The 21,510-nt window shown below is 37.6% G+C and overlaps 1 long non-coding RNA gene across 1 annotated transcript in view; it reads right to left on the bottom strand.

The window, feature by feature from the left end:
• Positions 1-3,184: 3,184 nt before the first annotated feature.
• Positions 3,185-21,510, bottom strand: part of LOC110360310 (uncharacterized) — an 82,842-nt gene continuing 64,516 nt past the window's right edge. Inside the window, exon 3 of the long non-coding RNA XR_010472176.1 lies at positions 3,185-3,314. This is a non-coding gene — a long non-coding RNA (uncharacterized LOC110360310). The remainder of the gene's footprint in view (positions 3,315-21,510) is intronic.

Consider the following 21,510-nt stretch of genomic DNA (forward strand, 5'->3'; position numbering starts at 1 on the left):
TTGAATACCGTATTGTTTATTGTTGCTAAACATTTTTACCTATATAAGGCTAATGAGAAATTATATTTGACATGGTTATTTGGATATGTTTTTGTAAGTCTTTTTTATATACACACAGATTTTTTTTTTTTTTTTTCACTAGTTCTGGAAGACGTGGGAAATGTTGGTTTTATCACCTATTTCAGTTGTTATTAGTTGTCTTGATCAGTTCCTCAAGGTCTGGAATTTTAGATTCTGTACCTTGGCTCCCAAAGACAGTATGTATTTCTGAAGAGTGGGCAAGGAAGTTTCTTGCAGTCACCTTTGACTGGATGAACTTAGGAGGGAAATATAGATTCTCTTCAGTCCTCTCTCATATTTTGTTATAACTTGTTGAACAACCGAACCCAGACACTTTAAATGCGTAATCTGCATTAACAAAGACAAAACAAGGATATGGAAAGTTGCTTTACCAAATGATAAGTTTTAGGAGCTTCCAGTTTGACTTAAAGAAGTCTTACTAAAAAAATATATTTGCTTTTACTGTATTTTCACAAGGAAAGATTTAAATACAGCTTCTGTTACAACTGGGTGAGCTAGGGATTTATTTATTGAATCTTGTCCTATTAATAAATATCATTAGAACACTTCTTCAATTAAAGTTGAATTCTCATCATTTTAAGTGGAATTATCTCCAGTCAACTGCAATTTTCTAAAGAAAATTAAAAGCGTATCATGGTGTCAAATAGTCTTTCCAATAAATACTCTGAAAATTCAGATTCATGCTTCTGTTATTGCATTATGTACAATTGGGTTTGGTGCAGAAGGAGCACCTCACTGAACAGCTCCAATGGATACTTCAGTTCTGTTGTTCTGGCTCTTTCCCTTATTGCCCTGCTTCTTGCTTATTTTCCAGGTAGTCACCTCCTTCCAGTGGTTGGCAAATTCAGGTGGGCTCTGTTTGCTGAAAGCTGAGGTTTCATTCACCTGAAGTTCACTTGTTTTTTCTTGCACAGAGAGGGAGGATTCACTGCACACGCACTTGGAGTGGTGACTCCCATAGTCTACTCAGGGCCAACGTGGCACCCATCTGCCTTCAGCCACTGCACCACTACACTAAAAGTTAGTAATGCTCTTATCCAAATTACCAAAACACTCAGGTTATCACTGACAGAAATCTTACATTTTGTAGTCTTTGCTTTTTCTACTTCTGTAGCAGCAACATTGCACAGACATGTCATTTTTGCTTTTAATGTCCTCATTAAAAGAAAATGTAAAGCTTATATATGTTTAAACCATGAAATAAATACACATATTTCTGCATGACATCTAAAAGTAAGAAAATATCAAAATCTGGTTTCTCCTTTATCTTCAGTGTATGGAAGAAATGTTTGAAGATGGTTTAAAGGATATTTGCAAGCATCACTTATATCAATATTTAAAAAGTTATTTATCATATGAAAAGGCAGATATGTAATGACAAATGATGTTCCTCAGACTTCTAATACATTCCTTGATAATTCTAAGTTGGAAAAAAAAATGATATTTCACTGCAATGAATGCTAATATAAGTTGTTTCTCTTATTATCTTCTGTCTCAGTATCATTTGTTACAGCACATAAATAGTGAAATTTAACTTTTACTTGAACTGTTATTGTTACTATGAAGGTGTTTTGTTGTGTTTTTTTGTTTGTTTGTTTTTTTATTTTTCTACTTCAGGCTTGAGAAAGGTCTTGTATATCTAAAAGCCTGAGTATTTCTTCCAACTCTGTCACCTGGTTGAACAAAAGTTACAATGTACATTTAAGAACTTTTCATAACTTCTATTCTATATTCACATTCAGGATCTAAGCACAGTTTTATGCTGTCTTCTGCACAGTTTATTTCTTCTTTCCTATACTTTACTTTTGGCCTTTAAAGTTCTGAATAATTGCACAGAGAGCACCATCCTGTTTTTAGCCACCTTCTGAACTTCTGAAGCTTCTAAAATGTAGGAACTTCATAGATGTTTCTGAGAAATTTTTCAGTGCTTTGTGATTATGTCAGCAATTTGACTAAGTTGTTGCTCCATAGTTGTTATTAGTGTCATATTCTAAGAAGGTGTATATCATTCGAAGTAAAATAGCACATGATATATACATGACACTGAAAACACACACAATGCCACTGAAGGTCATGTACTGCAGACACAACTCCTTCCTTTTGGTTCTAAATCCTCCTTTCACCTTGAAAGTTAGTCTGTTTTTTCATACTTTATTTTTGCTCCCTTTTAACCAGATGGAAACTCATGAAAAAACTTTGCCTCTAATTGCACAGATACTTACATTTTTATTACAACCTCCCAGTGAGGACTGTACTTCAAGGCTTTTTGGAGGAACAGATACATTGTATTGCTCGGGTGCCTTTTACTACAGTGACTTTTCCAAAGAAGCTTACTAGTCTGGAGGGAAACTTTTTTCCCTTTCAAGAGTCCAATAATTTTTTGTATCCAGCAAACTGTAGCCATCTCAATGTTTGATCAGTTCACCTATGCACTACCTTCATGGTTTATGTTTTGTGGCCTTATAATGAGGCTTGGTGTGTCAGCAGATATCTCAAACAAATACTGTTTTGGTTGCTTTTCAAGGGAAACTTAACAGGAGCAGCCGTACCTTATGTTGACTAACCATTATTAGATGGGAAAAGTGGTATGACCATAGCCTCACCTCCAAATGGCAATGATTTTAGGTAGAACTAAGGAAATTAAAGCTGAGTGTCACCAGTGCATAAAGGCAAAATAGTATAATGTGGCAGGTGACTCAACAGTTGCCCTAAGTTTATTGCTGCCCCAAACCTGTTGGCTGATCTATGTAGGTGCTGTCTATTTCTGTCTCCAGCTTTCACTTGTAATTCTAGATCAGTCTTCAGGACAACTGACAGAGCCTGGAGGCTAGATTCACAAACATCTCAGCCACACTGCACTTGACAAATATATTTTGAAAAATAAACAATTCTAACATAACGATTGCTTCCCTGATTTTTTTTTAATTAATTTTTTGACAGAAAAGTAAAACACAAACAAACAAACAAACAAACAAACAAACAAACAAACAAACAACGAGCTTCCAAAAGTTTATTTTTGATTGCTAAATACCTTTTTTAATTCTTCAAGCAGCACTTTGCATTGAGGAGTGTTCTCCCAGAAGCATCAGGCAGCTCTGTGTCCCAAGCACCAAGGGAGCTGATTTGCCTCCCTCCCCATGATGTCACCTGCTCCCTTGGCAACTGCTTCCTTCCCCACATGCTGCTGTGAGGTGGCTTCCCTTCTCTGACGTCACCGCTTGGTCCAAGTGGGCCTGGGTCAGGCACAAGGAGTGAAGAAAGTGACACTCAATGAACTTTATTAAGAATTTTATAATTAAACACATATAAAAATTAAGAGCCAGAAATTAAGTAAAGCATTCTATGCTATCTTTAGATATCAACTTGATATATATATTTTCATATATATATATATATATTTACTATTTTAAATAATCATATATGTGTATGTTTCTATATATATACATGTGGATACGCGCAATCACAGATGTTTTCTCTTTTGATTGTAGTGTACATGTTACAGTAACACTTTTGATATTTTTCATTCAGAGTGCCCCAAAACATGCCTGAAATTATGCATTACAATGAGTAAGAGGGTGAGTATGTAAGAAAATTAACTATCTGAAGCTGAGCAAAGGCAGATGTCCCTTTCTGAGTAAGAACACTGTGTAGTCCTGTGACCATGCCAAAAACTTTCAGCAAGTAGCATGAACTGCAAGGGAGGTAAAGGAGAGAATAATCAAAGTTTCAGCAACCTCTTTCCTCGGTGTGCTGCAGCTGATCCTAAGAGTAGCATACTTTTGTCTTGACTCCTAATTGTAAAAATGTGTTTTTGTTGAGGACATATTTTAATGGCGAGAAAGGCATAATCCTTACTGTTTCAAGACATACCACAAGTTCTAAAAGATCTATTTAGGAAATATAAGAGGAAAAGAGGGAAACTTAAAGTTGCTATGTATTATTTTAGCAAAGAGTTCTTATTCCTGTTCCTTACAGCAGAACATTTTCTATGATGGCTGTATTTCCATGTCTGTATGCTTTGGGTGTAGCAAATTATCCATGAAACTACTGATTTACTGTGAATTAAGAGAAAAGCAGATCTATGACACTACAGCTCTTACTACATTTTCCTTTGACTGTGATCAGCCAAAACAAATAATGTTTCAAAAAATGAAGAAATTATCTACCTATAGAAAGGAGAAAGGTGTCAAACATCCTCAAAAGTTTATATCCAAGAATATAATGTCCTTCATGTGAATTTGTTCCTCTACCTATTCTGAATACATATTCATTCTGCACTCTGAAAAATCATGTTACCTCTATCATAGCCACAGTGACTACTCAGCCATCTTATTAGGATCTTGGGATGCTAAAAGAAGGAGCGGGCAATTAATGAAAAGTTGCACTTTCTTCCTTCTCTTTCTTCTTTTTCTTTCTGTGCTTGTCTTTGCTTATTACAAAAACTGGAAATAATAATAATACCCCCCCCCAAAAAAAAAATCCCACTGTATACTATAATCATAAGTGAAATTCATTATTTTAAAGGTAGCCATCACACTTCTTGATTTTTACCTGTGGTGTGGACATGCACAGACACACTATATACTCACACAAAATGCTTAATATTAAAAACTAGTAATTGCCAAACAGTGCAATGTTGACCATGAAAATGTTAATTCTGAGCATAAGGGAAAATGGTGATTAGTCTTATTTTTGTGGCTGTGGTGTATTCAAAAACACAGCAGTATTAAGGTATTAAGTTTTTCAACTTCTTTCTTTTTTTTTTTTTTTTTTCTGTTTCTTTGCTGCCTAAGGATGTCTTAAGCCTTGTGCTGTTGCCTAGCATAAATCCCTTCCTGCTTCTTTCCCTAATTTCCAGCAATGAGTAAGTGTCACTTCAGCTTCTGGCTGAGCACGACTGATTGGCATCCAGGACAGAAGGGTCTCTCCCAGAGACCACATGAAGATACACTTCAATACGAAAGCTCGGCAGTGATACTGAGCTTTCTTGCTATGAGACATCATCAAATAAAAATGAGTAGATGCTTAGCCAGCTTCCTTCACCGCTCTTGCCTTCCACTTGAGATTGTGGCTTGTGCCCTCACTGCTGTAGAAATTTTCACGTGACAGCTGCTTATGGTCAATCCTCAGCCTAATGCCAGAGACAGTCCTTGCTGTCCATTTAAAGTATTAATGTAAAGCAAAAGATTTGAGCAGCTCATGCCTTTCTCTTGTATTACATCATTTGCAAGGTGCAGCTCTTCATCAGTAAATAAACTGAAAAAAGGACTTTACTGTCAGTGAAATATCCAGACTTGAATCTGACTCATAGCTGCTCTTATTTATTTATTTATTTATCTGTTTTGGGGGCAGGTTATCTTGTCTTTTTTAAAAACGGTGGAAGAACACCAAAGCAGTACTTTGAAAAATGTTACAATGTATAAATAGCACCGCTGAGAGCAGAACACAGGCTTTGTTGTGTTATAACACAGCAGATCCAACAATATACTACAGATCCGTATTGTCAACTGAAATAGAAAAGAAAAACAGTTCAACAGGAATGCTTCTTAGGAAAACTACCCAATTTACTAGTGTGTGTCTCAAGGCCAGAGCATCGCATCTTTGCACAAATCATTCTTCTGTAGTGAGTAACAGCAATACTTTTTACAGTGATTTTCTGTTGTGTGTCATAACAGGCTTTCTATTGATGCTGCCAAAAAAGCCTCTACCATGATTTTAAACTAGAAAGGAGTACATAGTTTTTATTCTAGGAGAAATAAAAGTCATATACTAGGTGTATTATCAGTATTAAGCTAAGATAACCTGAGCAAATACGTGTTTTCTCTACTAACAATATGTTTTTTTATTCTTTTGCTATAGACTGCAAGGGTGACCTTTCTATTGAACAGTTTTTTTGACTTTAAAGATTACTTTTATCAGTTTGAGACCAAATCTTCCCTCCCCAAAAAAATAAAATTATTCAGCCAATAGTGATCACTTTTTATTGTGTAACCAGTACTTGGTTACACTAGAAAATGCACAGATATTGGCTGAATTATACAAGACCAATTAAAATAGGAACACTGGCAAGAAAACATAATAATACTTCCTTCAATTTATTAGTTACGGTAAATGGCTTACAACAAACCAAAAAGCCACTAACAGATTCTGAGAAGGATACATTGCTTCTGTACTGTAGATAATTAAGTGTTTTGGTGGGAATTTGTTCATAAGACCGCTATACAATTAGACAAATTTGTTCACATATCATGTTTCATTGAAGTCTGTATGAGTCTTCTATGCTTGGCAATGGGTCCTGATCCTAGATGCTTTTATGCCTGATTAATTGTCAATATTAGGCAGGAGTTTGCTCATTAGCTCCTAGCAGGGCACATCTCAAATTGCAGTGAGCTCCATTTAGAGATGATATGCTAACTGTTAATAAATTGCATGGGTTGTGTGTGTGTGAATCTCAGTTAGCTGATGATATGCATATACATCTATACATACATGTATTATGCATGTATATACACACGCATATATACATACATACATGTGGGTATATATATACACATGCACACATCAGTTAGCTCGGTGGAGGAATAGAATAAATACAAATTATTTCCCTGTATACAAGTTGTGGCTGCAAGTGCTGCTAACTTATTCAGGGCTCCCTAGTGAATAAAAACATCCCAACATAAATTTACTGTGTATTATTCATGCTACATTTTAAGTTTTCAATCTGTCATGTCAACTGCTTTAAATCATATCTAAAACGACGTGCTAAACAGACGTCACTTTTAAACAAAAGGAAGTAAATTAAAAAACATCTTGCTGTACAACAGACACTTGTTTTGTATATTCATTTTCCAAGGACTTCATTTCTTGATCAAGAAGATAGAAGGTTGACAGAGAAGCAACTGATAATGTAAACTATTTTTCCAGATCAATTTAACCTCCTAACTAGTAATACTGCCATGCTCAACAATTCTGCCTCAGTGAAAAAAACTGGCTGTTTTCAGATCATAAAGTGCTTAACATGTCTAGAAGGTATTATAAATACACTTTATTAACATAATTGTTTCTGCTTCTGAATTTTGAAACCTCTCCTGATAGCTGAAGATAAAGTTTGAATGATGTTATTAGTAAAAGTCTTTGGTCAACAAACTCATGGGAATCAACAGCAAGTTACAAAAAATGGATCTGTGAACTTCACATCATAAAAGATTATGTGTGCTGAGTACTAAAGAAAGAAACACTGGAAAAGCAAAACCCCACAAAACAAACATTAACCTATTTCAGTCACATATGTGAGGGAAAAAAAAAGTGTGGAAGTAGCAGTAAGTGCTATTCTTTAAATGTAAAGCACTGAACTAATGCGGTGATCTAGCCGCTTTCATTCTTCAACAGTGCAATGCTGCCTCCACATTCTCCAATATTGTAACTACATTTCAGAGGTGACAACAAGATACTTGCCTCAGGAGGTCTTCTGTAGCAATAAGACTAAAGAGTAGGTATTCACAGTGCTCAAACATAAGAAGGGGTTGTTTGTGTGGTTTTTTTCAAGGAATTCCACTAAGAACCAAAGGTTACTAAGTGGAATCAATGAAACACTTAATCCTTGGATTAACCAAAAAGGAATATAGAAATATGAATATAAATAACTATGTAGACCTCTGTTGGGAAGTACATGAAAAGATGGAAACAAATGTAAGGAATGGGCTTTCAAATACCCGGGACAGGTGCAAATTTTATTTGGTTTGTTTTTACAGTATTTGACAATTGTTGTCTTCCAGTATCACCAGCTGTAGCGCATTGATTCACATTTCCTCAACTCTGAACAACACCAAACTATCTTGATAACAGCATGAGCAGTTAGTTGCACATTTCAAGGCTTATGAACAGTCTTTGTGTGATAACAGAAGATCAGACATGGTTAGAATACAGATCTATCAAACAGTCCACTAACCTGTTACTCAGACATTTCCTGAAGTGAACAACCATGGCAGGATTGACTGCCTGGTAGAGCTCATCACACTTGGGAATAAGTAAGGTACCATGGTTATCTCCAAAACTGACACAGTTCCAGAAAGTCATTTTTCAGTGTTATTATATTTAAGGTAAATCTAATCCCAATTAATATTTCTTAATTCGTAACAGCTATTTCTTTACTTCAGACTTTAACTTCTGCAGCTCCTACTACACTGAAGGAATCAAGTTGAGTATCATACAGAAATATGGGGTTTGGGTTTTGATTTTACAGTCAAAATCCTTTCTGCTCATCTTTGAAGAATAGAGGAAGACATTTTGCTAGCAACCAGAGAAAATATGCCTCTATGAGAGACTCACAAGGCTTCAGTGGCCCTCCTCCCATGTTCCTCCCATCCTTCCACACCAAGAACTGATGAGTGAGAGTACAGCTTTCATACAAATGGAGAGAGGTCAGGTCACATCTTTTGAGGAACAAGCTACAGTGTGCTGGAAGTATCATAAGTTAAGATCTTTACATACCATGAAGAATCTGGAATCTAAGAGATTGCTAAAAGCTCATTTGAGTTTTAATAGAAGGATTAATCTAAAATTGTGACTAACATACTTTGGGGACTTACTGTTCCACTAGTTATGTTAAAGCCTATGCTAAAATTTACATGACCAAGAATGTTTATAATTACTGCAATATTAGGTGTTGGTCACTGCTAAGAAAGCATGTGTGGAGGGCATGGACTAATTATGGGAGTGTAACTTTTACTCACTCAAAATGTAGCTGATTTGCTGTTGTATATAAACAACTATAGCAATGTTGACCAATAGAAGCAAGAATTAAACCAGCAGGTAGCTTTCATTCATTACAAAATAAATGGTACCTTTTACAATTTGGTTAGCAGAGTAACAGGGAGAAAACTTTGTCCACCTCATTATGGAGACGCTTTCCTCTTCCTAATCACTGACACGCTTTCATGCTCCATGGTTTGCTAGAAAGCAGAGTATGTCTCTGCATTAAAGGAACTGTCTCCAGCTATCCCCAAAGTAAATTATTCATTCATCATGCTTAGCTTCATTTCAGAACAAAAGCTTTTATGAGGATATACTTGCAATCAGTTTCCTGGGTCTAGGGCTGTAAGACTGGACCACGTGTGTCATTATTGTCATTACATGATGGTCATTACAACATAAGGAAAAAGAAATATTCTCACAAATTCTTCAGGCAAAGAATAAAGTCTTGAGGAAGAAAAAAACAAAACATTAACCATAAACCTGAGGCTGCTTCAAAAAGCCTTTGGAGAAAAGTATAATTTCAAAAGAAGGATGAGTTCTCTCCATCTTGGCTGGTGGTAAAATAAGCCTAAGCGCAACTCTTTGCATCATCAACACTGAAGGACACTTAAAAAAAAGAAATGGCAAGGGTCAAGACTAGCTGGGTCTTTCATCTTCATCCCTGATCTTCTCCATTGATTTGCCAACTTGAAATACTTACTGCAGGATAATGACTGGTCCCCTAGAGGTACAAATGATTTTAAGATGTGAAGGTTGCTGCTCCTCACCTTCCAAAAAAAAAAAAAAGAAGGTGGCAAAGGTTCTGGAATCAGGTGACTTGTTGACAGCAAATATGGTATTTGGATTATGAGCACATCAGAGGAACACATCAGTGAGTTTTGCTTTAAGAAATGTGGAAGATAAATATGTAACCATGAAGCACTGAAGTATATAGCACTCTGCTTTCCAGCAGAGTGAAGCGTTAGATATTGAGCATCAGATGAAACAAGCTGATGTTTGGTGCTGAATGCCAGCAGCTGGTCACTAACTGCAATGCAAGCTCTAACTCAATCATCTGTACGTGCTCAGCTAGCATACAAGATTCTGAACAGGAAAACTTACCCATTTAAACTATATCTTAAATGACCCTGAGGAGAGAAAAAGAAGCAAAAATTGAAAAAGGAGGAAAGTGGATACAGCAAGCATGAGCTTCTCTCCCACTCCAAGTAGATAACCTTCTCTGAAGTGGTTCAGTGTTAAGAGGAGCAGTGATTGTCCCTATTGATAGGAACCTCTGCTGGCTACATAAGAGGCTGGAGGGTCCTGATGCAAGATCATTGCTGATTAATGCCTTTGCCTGAAGAAGCATATTTGTTATTGCTGAATACTCCCAATAAACAACGTTTCCAGAGTGCCTGAGTACAGCACAAAGACCAGACCATCTTTATGCCTACTAAAATGTAAGTAACCTCTAGTATACACCTTAATACCGCTCTTTTCTCTCCATCTAAGTGAATAAGAAGAATTAGCTTCTACTAATAAGGGTCCATGAAGAAAAATAACTTTTCTTTCCTAAAAATACAAGACATTGGAAGAAAGAGCATGATGAAACACACTGAAAGTGTTGAAGTTAATTCTCTGACTGAGCTCATAAAAATGCTCAGATCATTGTGACAGTCCACGGTCAGGACTTCAGATACCATATTTCATGTCAAGAGGGCTCTACTCTGAAACATTTTATAAAATACTTTACTTGTTTCGAAATTGGAGAAGGCTGACAGTTACATGTCCTCTTTTTTCTTTTTCTTTTTCTTTTTTTTTCTTTTTCTTTTTCTTTTTCTTTTTCTTTTTCTTTTTCTTTTTCTTTTTCTTTTTCTTTTTCTTTTTCTTTTTCTTTTTCTTTTTCTTTTTCTTTTTCTTTTTCTTTTTCTTTTTCTTTTTCTTTTTCTTTTCTTTCTCTTTTTCTTTTTCTATTTTTTCTTTTTCTTTTTCTTTTTCTTTTTCTTTTTCTTTTTCTTTTTCTTTTTCTTTTTCTTTTTCTTTTTCTTTTTCTTTTTCTTTTTCTTTTTCTTTTCTTTTTCTTTTCTTTCTCTTTTTCTTTTTCTTTATTTTCTCTCAATCAGACATCTTCTGTAACTTTCAAAAATTATCATAAGTGATGGGCAAAATTTGCTTTTCAAGGGAAAAAAAGTCAACAATGGTTAAATTGAGAAAGGTCAGGCAGGAACTGAGATAAATTTTGCTAGCCAAAAAGTTAAAATAACTCCTATTCTAACTGAAAATTAAAACTAAAATCAGAACAAAAGTTTCCTGGTAGGACAGATGGGATTTGAGATGGACTCAGATAGGAAAAAGCCTCTTTGAGTGGTTTAAAAAAAATGTCACCTATAACATCATTAGAAACACAGTTGACAACATTTTAATGACTTATTAACTTTTACATGGCAATTGCTACTCATTCAAAGACAGGCTGTATAATCAAAATAACCACAGCACATTTCAGCTCTGGAAGTTTCCAAAATTCATTTATTTACTTTGATTCTGAAGTAGTCTCTCTTGTTGGAATTGAAGTAGATTAAAACTTTTCTTTTTTTTTTTTTTTTTCTTTCTTTCCCATTCTAATTACTTATGCTTCATTGCCTACTTTGACAAGAAGAGTACTTCCCAAAGTAGAATTCTCCTTTATGTTTTTTCCACTCGTCAGTTGCACAAAATATAACATTTTCTGAAGAGTTTACATATTTACCCTGGATCTAGTTGAATGGTCTCAACAAATCTGCATGTACAGGGAAAATTCATTTCTATGATAGCAAAGATATTCAAAGTTTCTTTCTTTCTCTCCACTACAAAACTACCTTAGAAAGCTGAATGCACTTTATGTTTTACTTTGAAAGCATGAAATCAGGAAGGAAGTCATCACAGTAAGCAGTGGAAGTCTACCTCTGCCACTTAGAAGAAAATAAGGAGAGACAAGAATAAACTAATGTGTGCTACCTCATGACCTCACCCTTTGTTTTAAACTTATACATATAGAGGCAGAGACAGCATCTATCCATCTTAAAAAAATTCTGATGCAAAATTAATATAGAAAAATCTCAAAGATTTGTCACAATGAGAAAAAATCCTGGATGTAAATTCCAGTGACTGATTTACATTCAATAGCTTCTATTTCGATTTGCTTCTCAGATTTTATTTATCCTCTTTCGTACAACTTCTAGCACATTAAGCACATTTCTTTCATTTATTTATATGAAAGAGAGTTACCTGAGGTAAACCAGGCCATTAGCAAACCCTCCTACGTTGGGGCTAGTACAGGACAATATTTTCTTCAGGACAACACCAAGAGGATCCTGGCTCTGGGGGTCACAACAAGGACCAGCTTGGGCACTCCAGTTCTCTCACTGTGCTGGGCTCATTCAGTAGAGGAGCTGGCATCCTGGTGAGGGCACAGATTGCCTTTTTCCCATGGCTTTGTCCCTATGCAACCCAGACATGATGGGAATTGCATAGGGGCACCTGTCACAGCTGCAGAAACAGGCACTGAGAAGTTACTCAGCCACTTAATCATGCTGACAAGCGGTAGGAGTACAGAATAGTCTGACGTTTAAGAGTGACTGTAAAAAAGAGGAAATCAAAATTGTCCATTTTCCAAAAACTGTGGCACAAGCATACAAAAAGGGATTAAGCTGCACACGTGGTGGACTATGTCCTTAAGTTCTTCCAGCATACAGAACACATGCTGTTACCACTGGCAGCATCTCCTCAGTCCCACCTACACCAAATTCCTCAGGCAACCTAATAGTTTTCATGAAGAACAGCTTTTCAGGAAAATATTTAATATATTTAATTTATGAATTAACAAATTTTTTTTCTTTCAGAAGCAAGCATAAGTAAGCAACCCTGTATGTCAATTTGCACAACAACCCATAGGTTCTCCAGAAACAGGAGAACTCTATAGATGCTCAGGGGCCACAGAGCAGTGTGGCAACATCTCTTTTGGGATCTCGTGAGAGGACATGCAACCACTTGGTGCTGGTTCCTCTCTTTCAACCTCACTTAACATAGAAGAGTAATAACCTGCTATTACTACCACAAAGCAGCTGCTTGAAGTCAATGTGGAGGCTTCGTTACAGGCCTGAGAGACCGCGCAGCTCTGCACTCCAGCTTTGCTGTGAAGGCTGGGTGCCAGAGAGAACACAAACTCCAAAGACCATAGAATCAGCTTTTCAGAGTCATAATTCATACACATTAACTAGGAAATGTAGGACACAACACATGCTCATCTTCTAAAGGTCCTCGGTGCCAAGGCATACTGATCTCTGACCTTTCTCAATTTGTAATTAACTGTTGTTTTTTGTTTTCCTTAAAGTTCCTTTAGGTCATGCATGGAATGTAAGGATCTAGTCTAAAGAATAAGATGTTAATGGCAGTAGCAAGCAGATAATGAAGCTCTATGACAGGGCTACTATTTTCAGAACTAGCTTCAAAACTCATCACATCTCAAAAATTTTATTATTTCGAACACATACATAAATGCACATACACACATGCATAGAAAGAGAAAGAAAGCTATCCAAACTTTAATGAAATTATAGTATTTATTTTCATGCTAAAGTGTTAAGATATTTATCTGATCCTCAGAGAGAGTGGATAATCAGCAATTTCACAGAGTTTGTGGTCCCAACTTCCTTAAAAATATTCAAGCAGCCTCCTAAAGTCACTGCACTTTCTGACTCTGTTGTTTATTTGTAAAGATCAGGAACACAGTTGTTTTTGAAAGAAACTCCTTTTTTCCTCTGCAAGGTGAGTTTCCTTGAATGCTTTTTTATGTCATATGATTAGGGATAAAGATGCTCTACAGGGATAACACATGTTATATGACAGGAGACAAGGTGACATTAAGCTGCCTTATTTTCTCCTTATCAAATAGACATGATTATTGCACAAAATTGATCTTAGGACACTTTTAGTGATTGATCAGTACATCTTTTTAGGATTTCAAAGGAGTCTGCTCAGATCCCATAAATAACATTTTATTTTTAAATCTAAGTTATTTTCCAGCTGCATTCTTCTGTGTCTGTCACTGTTCAAACATCTTATTTAGAGGCTAAGGATATGATAGCTCATCACTTAGTTAGTCCTGTGTGTCATTTTGTTTTCCTGCCATAGATGACTATTTTACTCTGTACCTCACCTACTTTCATGCAAACTTTGCTACAGTTCACATAGTGCTAAAGGAGATTACTGCAAAAATAATTTTGATCCTTTTTCACACAAATGGATAAGTATTATTTTCATGCTCCTCTTTAGAATTTAGTAATGTTACTCTTGCATATCAGTTTTAATTTAGAATTTACCTTATGCATATATATAAATACTTTGTGAGCTTGAGATCACATGCTATCCTTATCTGTAAAAATGAAAAAATGTCGAAGAACACAAAATAGTTCTTACTGACAAAGAATTTCTGAAATAAACTGCAGCTTTGTGTGTTGACTTTGAGTAATGAACAATAGTAAGTGTAAGATAATTCAGCCTTTACAACCGGTACAGAAAGCTGAATCTGTCTCATTTTCAGCATTAGGCAATACATGAAACCCACCTGGGGATCCTGGGAAAGCCCATTCAACACTCACATTCAGGTTCGTTTTGTTTTTCTCCTCCCACTGCCTGGCCTACATGAACTTTGAAGGACATACAATCCTTCTCATTTTCCCACCTGTAATGGAGTATACCAGAGCAAAGTCCTGCTAGAACTCAGTTACAAATGCTCTCTTAACCCATTATAGCTGCAGCAGTCACATAAATTGGCTGTATGTGCTGTGTTGTTTCACTTTAAATACGCTCTACCTTTAGAGGTTACTTTTCAAGCTATCCTCTGTTGCCATAGGCACACTGGGTTGAACAGATCTAGCTATACACAAACAAGGCAAAAATAAAACGTGTGAACCTGTGCCTTGAGAAAAAGACACCCTGCCTTTTCCAAGGATTCCACAGAATGAGCATTTTTGACAATATTTATATATGCTGGGTTTTCAACTCTACCTTGGACCTCCAGCGTACAACGATTCTACACATACACACCCACACTGTACACACATTGGCATATGGTATTTACAGTACACCTTCCATATTATCATATAACTTTCTTATTTCCCACTATGAAACACAGAGAAAATTTATGCCGTGTTGCATACAGTGTGCTGTGTTCAAGTGAACTTTACTACATACAAAGTTTCAAGAGCAGGTCTGTGTGAATCATTAACTTTTCAAAAAGCACCAGTTCCCTTCTGTCACTAATGACATGCGTAACAGTTTAATGTAATGCTACTTTTAATTATTAGAGCCCTTTCTTTTAAATATCAAATTTCCCTCTCTAAATTGTCCTGAGTTCTCTTTACAGTCTCATCTGTCACTGTAAATGTCATCATTTTATTCCTCCTTTGGATGCAGTGACAGGCCCACTCTTATCCCCAGCTTTATCTCTTTTTCCATCCTTTATTGTACTACAAAGATCCCTCTTTCATAGTTTACAGCTGTATCCGCTTTCCACACGTGGCAAATGATTGCCTCGGTAAAGGTATTTTCTGTTTCAATCTTGCATTTTCCCAAGGGAGAACAAAAGGGACAAGCTTTCTGGAGTTGGTTTCACTGAGAAAATTGTTTAGAATTGCCTCATTCCTCAACAGATTAACGAATGCATACAATCCCGGCTTAAGTGCTATTGTACAGCACAATTTGTCCATTATACTTTGTCCTTTCCATTTAGAAAACCCCCTCACCAATTAAAGTAATACAGCCTTCCAATACCTGCTCCCAATTAAATCTGAGCTGTATTACCTGCCTTGATGCAGCTGGTCACAGATTCCTACCACTTACTAGCATTCATTAGCCCTATTCATTATAAAGGGGCTGGTGGCAGGAATTCAAGCTACTGGCTTTATTCAGGGGCCATCAAAATTATCAGCTTTCAGCACAAGGCCCCTGTAAGAACAGGATTAAGTGAAGGGAGAGGGAATTCATACAGTAGCGAAATGTCATTGTTTCTACTTTGCTCATGTCTCTTCTAGCCCAGTGCACCAGGAGCATCCAGTGGGTGTACAAAAGAAGACAGCCGGCCACGACTGGAAGAAAGCCTTTTCCTCATTTGCTTTCAGCATAGCTCCTAATTTTGTTTTGCCGTGCCTCTTGCCTCCCAGCCTCCTTACCCAAAAAGGTAACCTATTGTCTGATGCGGAGCCTATTTACAGATGTGATCATTAACCACTTAGAGTCCGCTGCGGCACGCTGGCTCAGTACAGTTTAAAGAACCTGTTACACTTATTGATGTGAAAAAAACCTTAATTTTTCTGGCAATATAAGAAACCACTGAATTGCTGAAGTCTCACTCCCCAGTACAATAGGGCTTTCCAGACATGAGGTGTTCCTGAGATCCTCTGTGTGGTGATAGTGTGCAATGTGGCCAGCTGCAGAGAAGGAAAAAACCATCTGCAGCTCTTCAGTGGCTTAAGTGTCAAGGCCCACTCTGTAATCAGAACTTCTAGGATTTACTGGACAGTGGTGGTAGTGAGACAAGCAGTCACACTGTAAGTTTGAGACTGCCACAAGTACAGGAATTTTGGGGGAGAGGGAATACTCAGAGGTGACAAAAAGCTGTTGTGCCCCAGCTCTGACCACTCCAAAGAAGACTGTAGTCATGTCAGGGCCTGCTGCTGGTCTGTATAAGGATAGTGCAAGGAGGAAGATTAAAAAGAGAGGAGAAACAATAATGTTACTTGTGGATGATGTAAATGGAGAAGCTTGAAAAACTCAATCTAGGCAATTTTTGGAGCAATTTTAAAATAATCCTTTACTGCAAACACTCATCTCTTATCAAAGATCAGAACATATGCATATCCATAGCATTTTTTAAGGTGGTGGAGGATGTATATTAGTGTTTTCCTCTCAATTAACTTCTAGGCAATTTTCCCAGCTAAATACATAACATCTTTGGCAACTTGCCAACCAAAGCCCTAAGACCCAACACTAAATTCTGTATTTATACAGGCAGCTTAGATTTTCATGTGGTGAACTGGAAGAATGCCAGTAACTCCCACCATAAACCTAGCAGTAGGAGCACTATATATATTTTTTTTTTATCAAGAAACTCTACTTTACTTTTCCAAGACCACTTGAAAACTGCACCATTTTAATGTTTCTTTAGCACAAAATAAAAGAAAGATTTAACCTGCTATTAAATTAACCCAATTAGCCATTTATTTCATGTAACCTTATACTTCTGATGGCATTAAATCAAACACACCAACATGTGGAATTTTTTTTTTTGTAAGTTATGGTAATTACACACTGCACACTAGACAATAAATTTCTCGCTAGCCTTTTGCCCTGTTCTTTCTCTCTGGAAGAAGATTATTAGAACAGAAACGTTTCAAGACCCCTCCTCATTTACCTCCTATAATACTGTATTGGAACAAGATGGAATATTTATGCACTTAAAGGAAAAGAACAAGAAGAGGAGGAGGGGAAGGGGAAGGAAGGAAGGAAGGAACGAACGAAGGAAGGAAGGAAGGAAGGAAGAAAAAGGGAAAAAAAAAAAAAGGAAAAAAAGAAAATAAGAAAATAAGTTAAAATATTTCCAAAGGGCTGGCATCCTGGTATGACAAACTGAGGTACTGATGAGACTAGACTTTACTGGCTGTCCCTGTCATTTGATACAGACCATGAACCAGAGGCCACTCTTTGCTGGATGCTGTGCCTTTTTCCTCCCCCTTTTTTTTTTTGGGGGGGGGGGGAGGGGGTGTGGAAAATGAAAACACAGTTCAAGTAAAACCTGGCAATAATTCATAATTGGAATCCCCAAATGTAGCTCTGCCACATCCACAAACAGAGAAGCCACGTGTGGCACACCTGCCCCACTGCTGCCACTGAAGCAGGGTGTTGCCTGGTGCCCTTTCCTGCCCTCTGGGCAATGCCTTTCATGGAGGGGTTGCCTCTGCTGCTGCCCTGTGCTTGCCAGCATGCCCCTTCATGTGCTGATGCCATTTTGTCCTATTTTCAGTCTGGCATGGAAGCTGCTTTATCCCAGAGCAGAGGGCGGTGTGGGCAGCACCCCTCACGGTGCGTGTTCAGTGCCCGTGAGAGGGAGCAGGGGCAACTCCTCCACCGCCGGGCAGCATCCCTGCCACACGCCGTGCCTGCATGCAGCCCTGGCAGGAAGGCTGTCAGCAGCATATTGGATATCCTCACGAAGCAGAGACAGTGCCTGCCTTGGTTCTGTTTAGATATCTTCCATGGGGCTTACTTTCAAGGATGGCTCTGACTCCTGACCCTGCTGCAGATGGTGTAACTGTTGCCTTGGCAGGCTGCCACTCACTTCCGGTTTCCAGTCTCACGTTCTCTTCCCTTCACAAAGTGGGTAACCCTGCTCCCCGCTTGTAACGTCTCCTTTTTTTTTTTTTTTCTTTTCTAGTTCCCTGGCAGGCACAGCTCTTTGGCTCCAGAAGCTTGTTAGGTATTTGTCACTGAAGATTTCATTCTCTCTTCCATAAAGTTCATTTCAATGACAAAACTAATGGAGCACTCCAAGAAGCATTGTGATATTCTACCTAAAGGCAGCCAAAAGAATGGCTGAAGCGTCTTTTTTTTTTTTTTTTTTTTTTCCTGGCTGTCAATGTTTTAATTTCTGAATTAACTTCACTCATAACCCTACCAAGCACTGATAATCTTTTGAATCTTATGTGGGTTTTTAAATATGAAGGACTTAGTTATCTTCACAGACTTTAAAAGATAGATGGATTGATAAACTGTAAACAGTACAAATTTGATATGGCAGCTTGAATTGATATATCTAGAAGACTTTCTGAAACAACTTACTTCCAAGACATTATCTATTATTAACTCTTCAGGAATCACACAATATTCAGCAATGTGAAATATGAAGACTTCATCTGAAAATACATACCCATTACTGTTTAATCCAAATTCAGTACTAGAGATCCTTTGCATCTTGTTTGCTTTCTCTGATGAAACTTTTACATCTCAATTTCTTACTTCACCTTTATAAAATTCTTGCCTCTCTAAAACATGTCCTCTGCAGTTCTGGATTTACACTTCTTCGTATTCAAAAGTAAACCTTTAAAATCTTACTTTATGTAATGCTTAGAATCACATATTTGATACAGAATTCCACTGTGCTCTATGTGAAGACCTCGGTCGAAAGCTAGGCCAAGATTCCGGTTTCCTGGTTTCTTCCAAAGTGGGCTGAAGCGTGGAAGGAAGAGAACGAGAAGGTTCCAAGCTGTCACACCTTTGGATAGTGGAGGAATTCATAGATACCCCTTGAGAAAAGTGTCATAGAATCTGACCCTCAAATTCTGACACAACTGGGCAAAAGGAGAGATGTGTTTGCACATATTTTGCTGCTCCAAGATACACTGTTGCAGATCATACAGTCTGGACTTCTCTTGTGATTTTCATTTAATCCTGTGAAAACAAGCCTTGGAGTTGTCATGACCCACCCAGAGGTATGAGTAGGGGGAGAGGTGACTCAGACTCATTGGTCCCCTTAGTTAGAAAAACATATATGCAATACTTTAAGTCCGTAAACAAATACTTTTATTTTTTGCAGCATGGCCCAATTGGCAAATGATTCAGTGGCAGAAGGATTTATGTTACTTAAGCTCAATTGATAAACAGTTTAGCAGCAAAAAGATTTGCATAAAAGAGTTTTGCAGCACATGTGGGGCTGTAAACCTTACATTACTATATTAGTCATAAAAAAGAAAGCAAAAGAAATAGGAAAACAGGAAACGAGAGAGAGATTTCACCACCCTTATGGCTCCACAATGTGGAGTCTTGGCAGTGTCTTGGCAGTCTTGGCAGTGTCTTGGCAGGGTGGTGGGTGCGCTGCCAATGCTTGTACAGGTTGTCTTTTTATACACCTCTGGATCACCTGGTTGTGTGATCTTTGGTCTTTTGCACAGGCTTTACTGAAGGATGACTGCGAAACATGGAAGGGTCCCAAAGGGTCCTGGGTGACCTTGAAGGGTCTTGAATGGTCTGAGGTCTTCTCCCTTAGTGCCATGCTGGACCTATCAGAACCTGGAGCTACTTCCCCCCCACTCCTGTGTCAGCGGGTCTTTAGTTTGTGGCTTGTTGTTGACATGTAAATTGCAATTCTCCTTATAATGATGTCCCATCTCCTGTTCCTTGTTCCATCTCCTGTGGCTGGATGTTGCAGAACTGGTTTGCCACAATATTTGAGACATTACCCTTTTTAGTCTCTCACAAGGGTAATCAAGAGAAGGTAGATCTTGAGCAGAGAACAGATATTGGATTTACCTAAAAGGAGAATGAAAAGCCTGATTGTGGGGTAACTTTGTCCACAATTCCTGTTACCCTGAATATCTGATGCTGTCGTGTGGTCTGTTTCTCTAGCAGCAGCTAATGGTTCCCAAGTAACTCAAAACATTCTCAACTTTTACCTACACACACTTCTTACTCAGTCGAGTCTGAGCCAACTGCTCTGCTGGATCATCTTTTCCAGATACTGAGTTATTTTGGTGAGGATGAAGGCAAAACCAAATACACGTGTGTCAGCTACATCTCCGTGGTGAAAGAGAGCTTTGAGACACCCTTTCAAGCCTCCCTGGACAAGAATCTTAGCTGCTGTTGTGCTGCTGCTCTTTGGTTTTGAATTTTAACCCATATCTAAGAGCAAGTCTCTTCTTACACTTGTAGGTACATAGTAGCTTCTTCTAACATCTATACTGCTTCCTGGCTGGAATATAATTTATCTCAAGCATAACTGTCTGTTCAGACACCTGTAGGGTAACAGTCAGTTTTCTCACATGCTGTTGTTGCCCACCGGAGGTAGTCTTGCTTGCAGACTGTGGTCCCTTGGGGATCTGTGGCCTTAGCCAAACTGATGTACTCTTGCTGTCTACATTTCATATAAACTATTAGTTTGTGTGTTCAGCTACTATGACACTAATTGCTAGAACTTCACTTTCATGTACCAGAAATTTCCATGAAAAATTTAAATAATGTGTAGATACTGCCTTAGAATGACTTTGTACTTCTTCCATTTATCCGTAACAGTGGCTGTGCTTGCAGCTGCACATGGGAAAACACCACTCTACAGATACTGCTGATATAATCTTTCTGCTTCTCAGTCTGTGCCCAATTCCACAGGTACAATTAGACACTTTACAAAGCTGAAGTAAATATTTTTACTCATTTTTCTTGGCTAACTTGTCTTTGAATATTTGTACATTTTTTTTTTGGTATGATTTGGACCATGGATATACTTTGGACAGTGAGCAAAACATACTGTGAGTTGCTACGATTTTCTCTGGAAGCACTTTTTCTTCTTTCCATTTTTTTTTTTTTTTTGGTCTTCAGCACTGTTTCTAAGACAGTTACTGTTACTCAAGATCTTGTTTGTGGTAACATGTACAGTAATTTCTTCAAGCCATTTTGATATACATACTTTCTTTCAGCGAAACTACATGAAAAAGGCCTGGTCCCGAATTGTCTTTTATGGCTTCTGTTCATCTTCAATTTGCATAACTCTGCGGCTTTAAGATCGTGTACAGAAGTTGTGGTGGTGTGGAAGTTGTAGCCTTGTCCAGAATGGTCTCTAAGATTTTGTAATGTGTTACAGGTCTTGCTATTCTACCGTATATGTAGATGAAA

This window comes from Columba livia, chromosome 1 (assembly GCF_036013475.1).
Source record: "Columba livia isolate bColLiv1 breed racing homer chromosome 1, bColLiv1.pat.W.v2, whole genome shotgun sequence".
NCBI classification, from domain to species: Eukaryota; Metazoa; Chordata; class Aves; order Columbiformes; family Columbidae; genus Columba; species Columba livia.